This window comes from Pieris brassicae, chromosome 10 (assembly GCF_905147105.1).
Source record: "Pieris brassicae chromosome 10, ilPieBrab1.1, whole genome shotgun sequence".
Classification (NCBI taxonomy): domain Eukaryota; kingdom Metazoa; phylum Arthropoda; class Insecta; order Lepidoptera; family Pieridae; genus Pieris; species Pieris brassicae.
In genome coordinates this window covers 18915539-18930011 of record NC_059674.1, presented here as the reverse complement: position 1 = coordinate 18930011, position 14473 = coordinate 18915539, and the positions used below count along the sequence as shown (strand labels likewise).

The 14473-nt window shown below is 33.4% G+C and overlaps 1 long non-coding RNA gene across 1 annotated transcript; it reads left to right on the top strand.

Annotated features, from left to right (window-relative positions):
• Positions 1-14026: 14026 nt before the first annotated feature.
• On the top strand, positions 14027-14473 carry LOC123715523. Its single transcript, XR_006754438.1, has 2 exons — positions 14027-14141; positions 14233-14473. It is a non-coding gene; the product is annotated as an uncharacterized LOC123715523 (long non-coding RNA).

Here is a 14473-nt window from a genome sequence, read left to right as displayed (position 1 = left end):
CCACTAATACTGACGACATTGGTTATATAAATTTAACTCACGGAACTAAGCACTGATAGACCCAGTTTAATTTATATTATCGAGAGATGACGTCACTCCACCTGAGTGTAGACAAAACAATTTGTACAGAGATACGGATATTCTGTTTGATTTGATTTTACTTGATACGTCATTATTCTTGGTAAAGCCTATTAGCACATCAGAAGGCAAAGCAGTGTCGTGACTCTATGATACGTCATTATAAAATTTCAAACGTGCGATAAGTATCTACTTCTATATATTGAGTATTTGATAGTGTTTTATATATTGAGTGACAAAACGTATTCGTTATCGATACTAAAGGTTATAAAGAGGAAAGATTTGTTTTTTCTCTGCATTGAAGAGGCCTAGAAAACCAATTTGAAAAACTCTGCCACCACTAGAGCGTAATGTAAGATACGCTGATAAATACAAGTATAGGAATGTATGTGTATATTATATTACACACATAACGTAAATTAAGATTTAAAAAAATACCTTAAAGATGTGGAACGTACTATGTCGAAACTATTGACAATAGAGCAAGGGGCTTTAATACAGCTTTGAAGACATCAATATATTTAATGAAATAAATATGAAGCCGTCCTTGGCAGGGACAGAACCCTAGTTGTAAATAAAGGTAGTGACAATTTTTCTGGAAATTAAATTAAATGCTTTTCATTCTGTAAATGTGAACAAAACAAGGGGAATCGCATGTGTCTTTTTATCTGTGGGAGTCCCGTTTTCGATACGTTGCTAAACTCGATATTAGTTCCAAATTAGTGCATTAATATAGCCTTTGTATTCGTCAAAAAGGTGGCAATATAAACTATTTTAGCTCCGTTATAAAAGCTTGTTACATTTATATAGAGATAATTTTAGTCTCAGTGTCAGTTATTTTTCAAAGCTCGGTGGTGAAATTTGGTTATAAACCAGTAGCTACACATATAAGCTGGTTATAAATCCCCACCTAAGCCCCTAGAAATCAAAAAATATTATGAAAATTATATCCAATTTGTACTATAGAGGAAAATGTGTATGGAAGCAACCTTATAACAAGTGGTATCGTAACTTGCAAGTTGTGTTTCTGAATCAGCTTGATCGTAGGTCATAAATCTGTTGCCAAGGTGAGACAAAGTTGATTTATTGGCAGACTGAAGAATACAAGTTTCCACCATTCGTCAGTTGCTTGATTTATTGGCATTTCGATATAAATATTTCCTACTGTGTAGGTAGAGGACGAGAGGAGTAGAATAAATACAACGTTGACAAATAGTATAGGATTTTATTGAGAGTTATAGAGCATTCAATATTTCAACTTCTATATTATTATTTTAGCATAATTATAATAGAGTCTAAAAGGAGTTACTGCTTCCAGGAACCTTCTTGCAACTGAACTGACTGAATAGGCCAGCAAGCTGTCGTGAGACAATTTTGTACATTAAACATCAAGTAACAAGCTAAGTACAAGTTTATGACATAAGTCGGAAATATTAAATTTTGTCATTTCGTATGTTTATTACTTTCATTCTCATAAAGAGCGTAGGTTGTTAAAAATGTCGTTTAATAACCCAAAAGGAAATGAAATCTCGGAGATGCTTTTAACTTTACTCGCAATCTTTATCGGAGTATTTATTATTCTGTTGCAATGATTGCAATTGATTACATTAACAATATCTTTTGCAAACCTAATCATATTGGGTAACGGAGAAACAAAACATTTATCGAAATAGCCTAATTGAACCCTTTCGTGTTTCAAACAACAGTCTAAAACTGTAAGAGATATTCGTAGAACTTTCCTAAATCTAATTTTCTCTTAGATTTACGCAGTATCTTGGTAAATTAGTTAAGGAATTGTGTTTTGTACAAACATTATTAAGAAAATAGTATATTCATTTGTTCCTTTAACTCATAAAATGTTTACGAAGAATTCTTTTAATTTTAGAGATACTTTACTTGATTTTAAATTATGATACAAATAAATCCAACGGCTGATTTAAAAACTTTCCTTTGAGAGAATATGAATGTGGGGATGATATTAAAAACAAAGGAAGATCGCAGGATAAGGTGTAAAAAGCAAATTTAATGAGATCTCTCCAAAACAAAAGGGCGCGAGTTAATCGGCGTGTTATGATGGACGGATAACGCTGACATCCTTATTAAAACCGGGGGGACTGTAAACAGATCGCGGGTAACACTGATTCAAGGGCGCGGGGAGTGACAGGCCTGAGAATCGGGCCTGATCTGCCGATGCGCACATTAATTAGCTCTTGGTATTTCTATGAAAGGATAATATTCAATTCAAATTAATCTTTATAACCAAGAGTCACATTTTCCGAGCAGATTTACCGAAGTAGGTTCACCTGAATGCCTGGACATTGAATCACGATTTGGCTATTGTTCCATTCATACAGACAATAGACTATGATTACCAAAGCAACATTGATAGCTTTATAAATATTCCAAAATCAAAGTAGAAAACGTTCACAAACCTTCACGTTTAGTAACGCAAAAGAACTAGAATTCACATTTATCTCTGATATAATCTACTGCTTGTTCTGTCCTAAATTGACATAAACAGATATCAACAGACGCTTTCCGTTTCGCACCTCGGATAACAGATCTAATGGTTCCATTCGTCTCGCGTCCGCCAACGTCTCCAGCGTTGATTTGTAACAGGATCTGGAATTTGTATCTGCAAAACAAAATGCTTCCAACTTATCGTAGATACACGGAGCCATTCCAGCGGTAATGACTCTGAATATTAAGCCGTGCTTTTTATTGTATTCTGGATAACGGTTTTTTTTTCTACCTTTTGTGTATTATGACTTTTTACCGAAGAAACTTACTCTAAGACAAATTTTCTATTTTGATACTTTTACTTGTAATCTGTCAAAAATACCTACTTATAGGAATTTTCAGAGATTTTTCCCTTAAAATACAATTAATGTTCGAGGAGGATTTTTGTTAATTTTTTAGGCTAACAAATTAAGCTTGCGAAAGGAAATGAAATATTGTAATTTGTAACTGTAATAGGAAGTTACAGGCGCTGGGGAATTTATAAAGGTTTTTTATCAGAAAATGGTTGAGCAGCGAATTTCTCGTCCTCCAATGAAGAATGGGGAAGCGTGCGCCGATTCAATTCAGGACTAAGCATTGGATAACCGTTGAATACTTTATTTTCAAATTGTTTCCTCTGATTTACCAACACTCAGCATCAGCTATAAGAAATAGTTTCTGATCACGATTTCATTTTTCCCTTTCGTGCTTAAAACACCCAGTTGAGGGTAATGACCCATAATTGTATTCGTAATAACATTATTAACATAAATTTACACATATGAATCCGAAAATCTATTAGACAAGATTTTTTCTTTTGCTTTGAGACAGAATTTGATTAAATCGTGTTTAAACCGTCCTAGAGCCAGTTAAATCATATCTATATTGAGCATATGAGCAATAATTCTTTATGATATATGATGTTTTGGTGAGTGCCAGAAAAAACTTTATCGGTCGTCCCTTTAACTTCTCGCGACGTAGACGAGCTAAAATGAAAATTTCTATTTAGAAAATTTTAATTTATAGAGAAACATTTTTGTATATCTATTTGTGTGTATTTGCGAAATATTTTTCAATATATGAGATTAAAAAAAACAGTTTAATTTACTTGAACTCTTTAGAGTTTATATTCTGAATAAATTATACTTTCTATATACGTATAAATAATACTGGTAGGTTTTAACCAGATAATTATTTCTTATTGCCAACATATATTACTATGTGGCATATATTACTACGCCGACGAAACCATACACATTAGTTAGTCTTTCGTAGTATATTATTTCAGTAATAAGTGTGTAGAGAAAGGATCATAATTTACTTCTTTTGTGAAGGTTTTCATACGCTGGAACGTTTAAGGGCAATATATTTTCTGTTCAGTCAAGACACGATATAACCTTACAAACAATGAGCTAAGTTCTTGTAATAATTTTATATTACTTTCGTATTAGAGTAGAATAAAATTAAAATAAGTTGTGTTTAGAAAACCTTTTCTCTATCCAGACACAAAATCAATTGTGTTTTATTATTTTTCTGTATTATTGGAATTTGTTTGTTTGTGATATTAGTCGCAGTATTCGAGATGTGGTAGCAGTGGAACCCATGACTTGAAAATACTTTGCGACAGGGTCTGGTGCAATATTGCATGCATGCGTGCATATTCTTTCACTTCAGTAAAAAGGCATATAATATAAGGCCGCTAGCATATAACTTGTATCACAGAAGGTATATTATTTTGGTAAAACAAGCAAGTGACTCAAAGCATACAAGTATTATCGCCTATGTCAAAAGCATATCTTCTGAGTAGAAAATAATGCGCCTGTTAAAATTTGATAGCTAAGCTTAATAATTAGAAGAGCTAGTTTCCCAAGAATATATAAATCTTATAATATTTTGCTTTAGTTCGTTAATTGTGATGGTATAAAAAATGAGTTGCAATATTTGTAGTAAAGTTAAAAACACTAGATAACAGGAAATTTTACCTTTTAAGTAGAAAATCCAAAGCGCCTGCGAGAAAATTACAATAATATAATTATGTTATAATTACAATTTCTATCAGAAACTTTAATTAATCTTTTGCAGTTACCCCAGAACCCAGATACCTTTACCGTTCCTGGCCTTTGCAGCAGTCTTCGTACCTCATAACAAAAGAAACTAATTATAAATCTTGTGAACTAATAAGCTAAAATTACGTTTCAAGTACTCAATATACCACGAGGCGTTTCGCTTAGCTCGCTGCTTAAAATGTACAGAATATTAAATATTAAACATCCAAGTGAGCTGTAACCGATTCATAGTTTACTCGAGAACCAAGAATTGAATTTCTTAGCCAAAGCTTTGTTAAAATGTCTATTCGTCTTCCTAGATATTCCTGTTTGTGTATGAAACATTTATCTGTAAACTTCCGCTGAAAGGTTTAAATTAAAATAGGAAAGCATTTGCATTTCTCGTATAAATAAATCAGTCCAAAGGACAACGATCGAGACCCGAGTGCGCGGCAGCAGTATTCCCATTTTGTGCAAAACTCATTCCGAAATCTCAGTATCAAACATTTCTTACATTTCTTAGCTGTATAGGCTCCACAAGATAAAGAATTTGTTGCAACGCATTGCTTAGTATGAAACTAATTAACACGTTAGTAATTATTTCGCCTAATCTCTAATTACACCCGGTTTGTATCGCTCTAATGAAGTCATAATAATATTGAACATAACTGAAATTACAACTACTTAATTAAAGCAAGCATCGTGTGGTACATATCAGAAAGTTTATTATGTTTAGGATGTGGTATATTTTTACTATATATACCATGAATTAGATATATCATATTTCTTACAAAGAACTGAAATATGTAATTGCAGTATCTGTGAAAGCTTCAAATGCTTGTTACGAAGTCAGTCAGTGAAAACTTCTTATGCATAAAGGTGCGTCGAGCTGTACACGGGATGCGGGTCTGGAACCAGTGAAACTCAACTATAACTGAAAGTTCAACTATTCCCATTTAAAATATATGGACTTAAAAATCGTGGAAGGGTGCTCTATACATATGAAAAATGTTTTTGTTTAATTTAAATTATTTAACCAAAAAGCTTCTCTCTCCAAATAGAAGGCGATGAATGAATGGAACATGGTACTCCAGCTCTAAATAGATGAGATTACAGAGATCTTTATATGTTATTGATAATACTTGTCCTACTCTTATAACGATAGAAAGTATTATTCTTATTGCTTCCTGTGAATGAATAATACTATTTAATGAATGTATATGTATTGTACGTGAAATAGTACTCTTCACTTGTCACAGTAATTGTAAACTTTTTTCGCTCCTGTCCACGCTGTTCACCGGCGACATCCCTAGGGCTCCCAATTCGGAGCTAACCCTTTCTGCCGATGCCGATGTCCGATCATGGACAGACTCCAGACAGCAGCCACTTCACTAGGCGAATAATTTTGAAAATGGGACTTCCAAATAAATCCCGAGAAGAGCGTCGCAGTTCTCATTCTCGCAGGGATATATTCTGCCTCAAACAACACGCAATTCTATTCGGGTAAGCTATCCCGTGCCAAAAGTCCGTGAAATATCTAGGAGTCAGCCTCGATAGCTTTATGTACTTCCGTAAGCAGATAGCCGCCGTTCGCAAGAAGGCCTATTTTGTATTCCCTCGCCTCTATTACCTCCTAAATAAAAGTAGTCACGTGTCCCTTAGACATAAGGTGATACTGTACAAGGCCTATATCTACTACTACTACTACACTAGAGAAGTATCGCGCATTGTCCTCCCATATCCATCGGCTAAAGGCAGTCGCTATTCATGAGAATCGCCCTTTTACGTAAGGAACGTCGATCTCCACTCGACCTACCATAGCCCAATGGATGAAGTTGTCATCCCAACCCGTTGGTAAAAGCATCAATTATTACCCCTTCCTACCAAAAAAGGGCCCGTTAGGAGACACCGACTAATCTCTAAAGGTCCTTCAGGCCAACAGTGAAATTCCATTTAAAAAAGGTCGGACGCGTCCGAGTTTATTACAACAACAATTGCAGCAAAAAAAGTAAATAATTCTTGCATTTTAATAATTTAATAAGCAATATAACCTCAAATATTTGTCCTTTGATTATTAAAAAAAAATAAGCAACGAGTATATATGTTAATTTATAGATTTTTTTAAATTATAATTTATTGATAATAATTCAATTCATAAAATTATGCAATTTTTGTTCAATGTTGACGTTATCACGTAAAATTATCGTAAACATATACAATTCTTTGTCAACATCTATTGCCTATAAAAATATAATATTGCTGATGTTTTAGCATGTACCTAAACTTTAATTGGAAACAGTTTATTATTTGCCAGCAGGGATCTGATGTTAATTTAAACGTTTACAGTCTTAATAATTTCTATATACATTCTTATCACACCAATAAGATTAAATCTTTATATTCTCAGTAGAGTCTACGTCATTTCCCCTGTCTAAACAAGGATACGAATTGATCGATGTACAAATTTTTCCGATATAAGAAAATTAGTCTGGGCTTGACGAGACACCGAGGAAGGAAGCCGGAACTAAAGGCGGAAATGGGGTAATATGAAAGCGTTATATATGTATATCCGAAAATGGAATATTCGTTGCGCACCAATAACTTTTCAAATCAATATCAATATCTTTGGAGCGATATGGTGAGAAACGTAACCTAAAAAAAAGCCTTTTATTTAGTCCATCTGACAACATAAAACATGTGATCGAAAACTTACATAATATGTTATCGCGTATCATTTATATTTGGGAGCACTAAGCCAGGCTTAATATTATTTAAAAGAAAATAAATACATTTCTTAAGTCATATAATATATGTAATATAAGAAAGAATTACGACATTTTTATTTACTTAAATATTTAAAGTAGATTCCGGACAGTGACATAGGCAACAAATGCCCAACCCGCCACTAATACCAATCCGCCTAACGACCGAGACGTCAAACATGTCTCTTCGTTGCATGTTCCGTATCTGTGAATGAATACAACAGTTTGTTTCTTTAAGGAATCTTCTTGCAAAAATTGCATAAGCGTGAGATTGGATACTGGTAATGAATGAATGAAATGGTTAATAATGAAGCAAGTAGTTTTGTTATTTGACTTGTGCTCTAAAGTAGTAAAAATTGGATTGGGATTGAGTATAGAAAGCGGCCGTAAGTGGCTTTAAATATCATCTCTCATTACAATATAATATAGTCTTGTCATTGTCGGCATTAACTTGTAGAATTACATATTTGTCCAGATTTATTTCGTACCTCACAATGGTGTAACAAATAATAGCACCCGAGGCCGCCACAAATCCTATTGATGAGAGAGCCATAGCAATGTAGAGGAATGCTCTGACAGCTTGCTCCACAATCTTCAAAGTGAGACCCGCAAGAGTAACAATTAGTCTTACAAAAATATCCATGGAACAGCTGTTCCATTTGTGATCGTATTTAAAAGAATTGCGCCAATACGCCACGTGCCTTGTCCTCACATCAACTCTACTCACAATTTTATATTTATTTTTAAGAATTAGGAAAATGTTTCTTTATCATTTTTATAATACTTTCTCCAACTGGTTGTAGTATTATAATATGTTTTTATTATTGTAAATCAATTAAGGAATACGCTTTATCCTTCAACGCTGCGTCAAGATGACAAAACATTACAAACCTACAGATGATATCAAATAACAATATATTTAAAGAATATAATTTGAAATTGCATTAATGTACATTTTAAGGTGTGTGGTTGTAATAAAATACAATCGGTACTACAAACCTTTTCATCTAGGAGTGGCACTTGTTTTGATTTCAATAAGCTTTGTCTCAATCCTATTTGCATATATTTTGGTACAGAGGCGGTAAGCAATCATATTTCTGTTCAAACTGCTAACTTCTAGATCGTTTTAAAGCTAAATCAATTGCCGACCGCCACTTATGCAATGTTAGTACACTTTAACTATAACTTAAGCTTATGTACTGAAGTGCTGTAAAGAAAAATGAGAAGACGAATGAATGCAGTGGACGTGGGCTCGACTGATATTTAATTCTCTATTATCACAGTATTTTAGAAAATAATTCTCAAACTCGCAGCCAAACGAGAATAGTCACGCCACAGTACGTTTAGTCACTATCATTTCTCGTAATCGTTATTTTATTGAGTTTTCAGGGATTTCACATACTTTAGGCTGTTTATCCGACGGTTTTAAATGCGTAAAATTAATTACGTAGTGAATAATTGTGCTGCATAAAATAAATATATCATTGCTAATGATATATTTATTTTATGTTAAGTTACCTATTTTCTTTTCATGAATTAAATATTATTTGAACTGGGTTAAGCGTCGCAAACAAACTAATTCTATAGATTCCTTGTATAATTAACGAGAAATAGTATGTGCATAATTGCGATAATATAGTAACCGTATAATTGAAATTTTGTGATCTGAAGCCATCCTTATTTTAATATTTCGTATAAAGACAGCGCAATCGGCCATCAATTTCAGCTTTATGGAAACAGTGTTTAACAAATCGTCTGCGCTGAAAGTTTTAAGTGCGCAATTCAATCTTCTGGGTCGTTATAAAACTTCATCAAGTTGATGGCAGTAATTACTAAATGACTATCAAATAGAATATTACTTCTTAATATGTTTCAAAGTCATCTCTGGATTTTATGAGATTCATTAAACTCGTTATCATGGAGTCTTATCAAAATACTTTATTCGAATGAAAATATCATACGATTATAAGAAATGTTCTCCACAATCTCGTAAAAAACATCCTGTCAGTCACTACGTTTTGTGGTCTTTGTTCAATTATTCCTTTTATAATTGATATTTGCTAAAGCTCAAACATTATTACAAATCGTTTACTGTACAAATAGTTAACCAGTTGTTGATTTTGTATAAATAGACAATTATGTTTTTTTTTTAAATGTTATAGGAGGCAAACGGGCTCACCTGATGTTATGTGATACCACCGCCCAGGACATTGCCAGAAGGCTCGAAATTGCGTTGCCGGCCTTACAAGAGTTGGGACGGTCTTTTCTTGATCGAATTGGTTCGAAATTACTTCAGTGGGCACAGCGCAGTGGTGAGCGGAAAACACTGCCTTAGAAAACGCTCAGTTGTGGGACGACGGACGTCGAGAAATTATGTAGAAATACATTTCTTGGCAGTAAAGCTTTTTAAATTTTAACATAAACTGTATTTGACGGACAAAAAGAACTAACAATAATAGACAATTGACAGAGGTATAGAATGTAAGAAGCCCGAAGTCAGCTTTATGAAATTTTGTCTCAATGGTTTCAGAACTCAGATCATGTATGTAAATCTCCTTATTAAGCTAGAATACATTTATCTCAAAGATTTAAATAAGAAATGCAAATTTTATTTGTCTCTGTCATTGAGATATAAACGAAACAAGGCAATAAAAGATTTACTGTTGGTATTCTAGTGCAGGTGAAAGTGTTTAATATACTCAATGTTAACTAAAATTTACCATAAGTACAATGATATCGTAAAATTACTAAAAATTGTACTGACTACTATTTTCATTATGAAAGTATACAAAAATAATAACGGTACATAATGACGTTTCTATCAGGTTAAGGGCTAATAAAAATGTGAAAATGGGATGTAAGCATGATAATCGAAACCGTTCAAGTGTAATCTCCGTTTTACTAATAGCTTTATTATAAGGAACACGTAAAGTTTGTTAAAGAGGAAGATTTAGACGAGTAACCTGAAACTAACAGAGCTTATCTTATATAAACTTATTAATAATTTTATCAAATAATAAATTATCTCTGATTTATTCCCTTTGTGATTCTTTTGAAGGTTTCTGAATGGTAATTAAAAAAGATGGGTGAGAAACTCGAAGTATAACAAAAGTATAAAATCATTTTAATAACAACGGATAGTATATATTTATTTATTGTGATTATATAATTTTACTGAATTGAACAGAAAAAAACACGGCACGGTATTTCAATTTTTTTGTTTACTGCAAAAAAATATTGTTAAAAATATCTATAAACTTTAAAAATTACTTTTGTCATACCTAATATAATCCTCAGCAGATCGTTTGATCTTCGTCTATTTAAAGGACCTACCATTTCTCGTAAAGGATCTTCACTAGATTTTACTGTTTGCTGATGACACTTCGATTTTATTTAAAGTGAAACAACGAAATCCATCACTTGAGAATGTAAACAGTGCCATCTCCAGTGAAGTTCACTGGTTTGATACAAATAATCTTAAGCTAAACGAAAAGAAGACAAGATGTATTAAATTTGTAACTACAAATGTAAAAAGTAGTAATTCTCAAATAATAATTAAAGATGAGCAAATAGACTTGGTGATAATGCGACGTTTTTGGGAATTACTTTAGATAGTAAACACCAGTGTGTAGGCCACTCATAGAAGGTCTTTCGAATAGGCTAAGTTCTGCAGCATTCGTAGTGAAAAAGCAAAGCTCGTTTATTTCAGTTATTTTCATATGGTGTTATTTTGTGGGGTAATGCAGCTGACAATCAATCGATATTTGTAGTGCAAAAGCGGGCTATAAGAGCGATTTGTGGGTGGTCCCCACGGGAGTCAGTCCGAAGGAAGTTTAAGGTATTACATATTTTGACTTTGGCAAGTCAACACATTTATGAGAATATTTTGTATGTGCGGAAAAATTATAGATATCTTTAAAAATAATAGTAGCTTCCATAATTATAGTACTGGTAATAAAGACAAAATTAGCGCACCAACCACAAGGCTGAATAAAACGAGTAATTCTTTCCAAGGCAATTGTATACATTTTTAAAACAAAATCCCTAGTGATATACAAGTGTTGACAATAAATAAATTTAAATCGTACATTAATGTAAAACTGCTTGCTAAGGCGTATTATGTTATAAATGAATATTTAAACGATCCTAGTGCTAGATATGAATTGCTCCAGTAAAAGTTGGTAACGAGACTGAATCTCTCGGCTGCATTTCCAGACTCTGGGGCGATCGTCAACATACACGACTGTTTTAATGCAAAGTGGGAACAATCCGTGTTCCAAGTGGTATCAAATTATTTCAGTAAAATTAGTATTATTATTATTTTCTTATGTAGCCAAGTTCAAATTTCAAGGATCGTCATGCTCGCTTAAATGTCATTGCTTGCGGCGGCGTCCATGCGTCGGGGGCTGTTCTCTGCCTAAAATATAGCGAGGGAGCCGATGGCCATGCGTGATACTCGTGAACGGATGCTACTTGTGGTAACTGGTCGTACATGAATTCGTGTATGCGGTGATGTTAGTTATTTCGACTATGTATTTGCATGTTGTCCACACGAGAATGTAAGTGCGTGCACCATGCTTCCTGCTGATTCCTGCGATTAAAAAGAGTGGCGAAGAGTTTATTGCCATTTCTTCTCTTCCGTTCTACGCCCTTGATTTGAGTATTTTTTTAAATAAAAAAAAAATAAAAATCATTTATTTCAGAATTATTCATATATTTATTATATTCATTATAAATCCATATATTGTTAGTAGAGATACTTATAACTATGTTAGCAAAATTATTAAAACATTAAAACATTTAATTAAAAAAAACTCCGTTGATTCGAGGCATGTACATGAACCCAGTGTCTCAAAACAGCGACGCTTTTGACGTTCATAAGTGTACATTGTAATTATGTGTTACCTATATTAATGAATTATTTTTGACTTTGACTTTGTAAATGGCAAATGCAACAAAATTATACGGGGTTGAAAAGATATCAAAAATGTCGGAAAATGTTTGGTTTAACCATTTTTACACGAATCGCCTTTTGCCTTTTTATTATTGAAGTTAACGCTCACTTTACATTAACAATTTATAAAGAGAGGGCTGAAGGCTGATGGAAGAGACTTTTAAAATATATGATTGTTTCATGTCAAACAGTGGTAATTAAGAAAAACAATCTAAGAATTAAGAAATATTTACAAAAGCTTAGAAAACCAATTCCGTAAACAAAGCCGTTAATCTTACACGCGGTGTCTTCTCATATAAATCCTCCATTTGTGAGTTACACATAATGAAGTATCCAATTAGGAAAACTTTTCCCTCGACGTATAAGAGGTTTCCTAATTTGCACGAAGGATTATATTAATTGATCCGTTACTAGGTACCAATAAGTCGAAAACATTCTATGGAACAAATACGTGGAGTAACTTGGTCAGGGTATGATTAAATTAACATTTGTCAAACAATTCAAAACAATGTTCTTAGAAACAACAATAGTTTACAAGCATAATTCAATTTAAAGCACGACTTTACAGGCTTAAAACATGGCTCAGCCTTTATTCATCATACCATCTGTATCACCTCGACGCCAATCGTTCAACAACTGAGAGTTTTTTACGGCAGTTTTTGCCCACTTTGGTATGTATGTCCGAACTAATTCGACTTAGGGTCCTTCAGTAAAAGAGCGTGCCAATTTTTTTATGCTGGCAGTGAGTGTATATCTGGCGGCTGTATCACGTAACCTCATATGAGACCAGGCTAACGCCCTGACTATCATCCCTAACGATGCCTATTGTTGAGACATATTTTAAATTCTTGCGGCCAAGAAATCCTCCTTCCTGGCTGGCTGAATCCCAAATTTCCCAAAACTTGTAAAATTGGTTATAGGGCAAATATTTCTGGTACAAGTCGAAACTTTGATAAATATTCATAAACGCTTAATGTAATTTGCATGAGGGTTGACCAATTTTAGCACAAGTGGGTGTTATGAAATTAAATAGTTATTATTCATAATAAATACGTTATTTTAGGACAATATCAGTAAACAGGCCTCCTCCGACAGGCAGTGCGATTAACCTTATGTTCGTATCTCAAAAATTGATTGTCTCAGTCGGATGATATACATGCGATAACCCATGCCCATGGACACTCACATTACTAGAAGGCTTGCCGGTGCGTTGCCGGCCTTTTAAGGATTTGTACACCCTTTTCTTGGACTCTTACGCCCAAAATTAATAATGTATCCTCAATCTAAGGCTAAATCTAATCTTGGATTAATTCATATCTAAAGATCGATCTCCAATCTGCATGCCAATATAACACATTTGCTACCCGACTGTTTTGTTTATTCGACAATAGATTGCACGTCATCTTTTTCGTGATCCTTCCCTCTCGACCGCGTTTCGTTAAACGCAATATGTTTGTTCAAGCATACTAAAAGGTTGCTGTTATTGGAATAAAATAAAATAAGTAGGACTATGTATCTATAGTAACAAATATTTTTGGTTATAGCTACTCATATAAACGTTTAAGGTCTCTATTTATATTATTAAATATGATAATTTATGTTTTTTGTGGTAATATGATTTTAGTAAGGAACGGAACGTTTCATTTTTGTGACAACTGACAAATGTCAACACATGGCTTCATGAATTTTTGTGCCCGCTATTTTCTAAAATCTAAATATAAGTGCGGTTTGTTTTTAAGTACAAATTAACATAATATTATAAATTATACAACTATAATCTCTGTCGTAATGGATGTTGAAACCGTAAGTATTTGGTTTATTTTATTTGCATGACGCTGATTTCCCGCCTTTGAGTGTTTTGTCATATTAATGTTATATAAATGTGTTTTATTAGGTAAAAGGTCGACCTCGGTCTAAGAAGCAATGCACGTTTTAACTTAACCTAATACAAGAAAGTAAAACAATTAATAAGAAAGCCACCAACGCCACTAGCTATAAATGAAAAAACGATGAGTGGATTTGCTTGGCGCAGCGACTAAACGCCACGGCTACCACTTGTCCCAGGATATTGCCGCAGCAACTTCGTCTAAAATGAAAGAATTTAAAGAAGAATGCTCGTAAGAGAATTAGCAAAG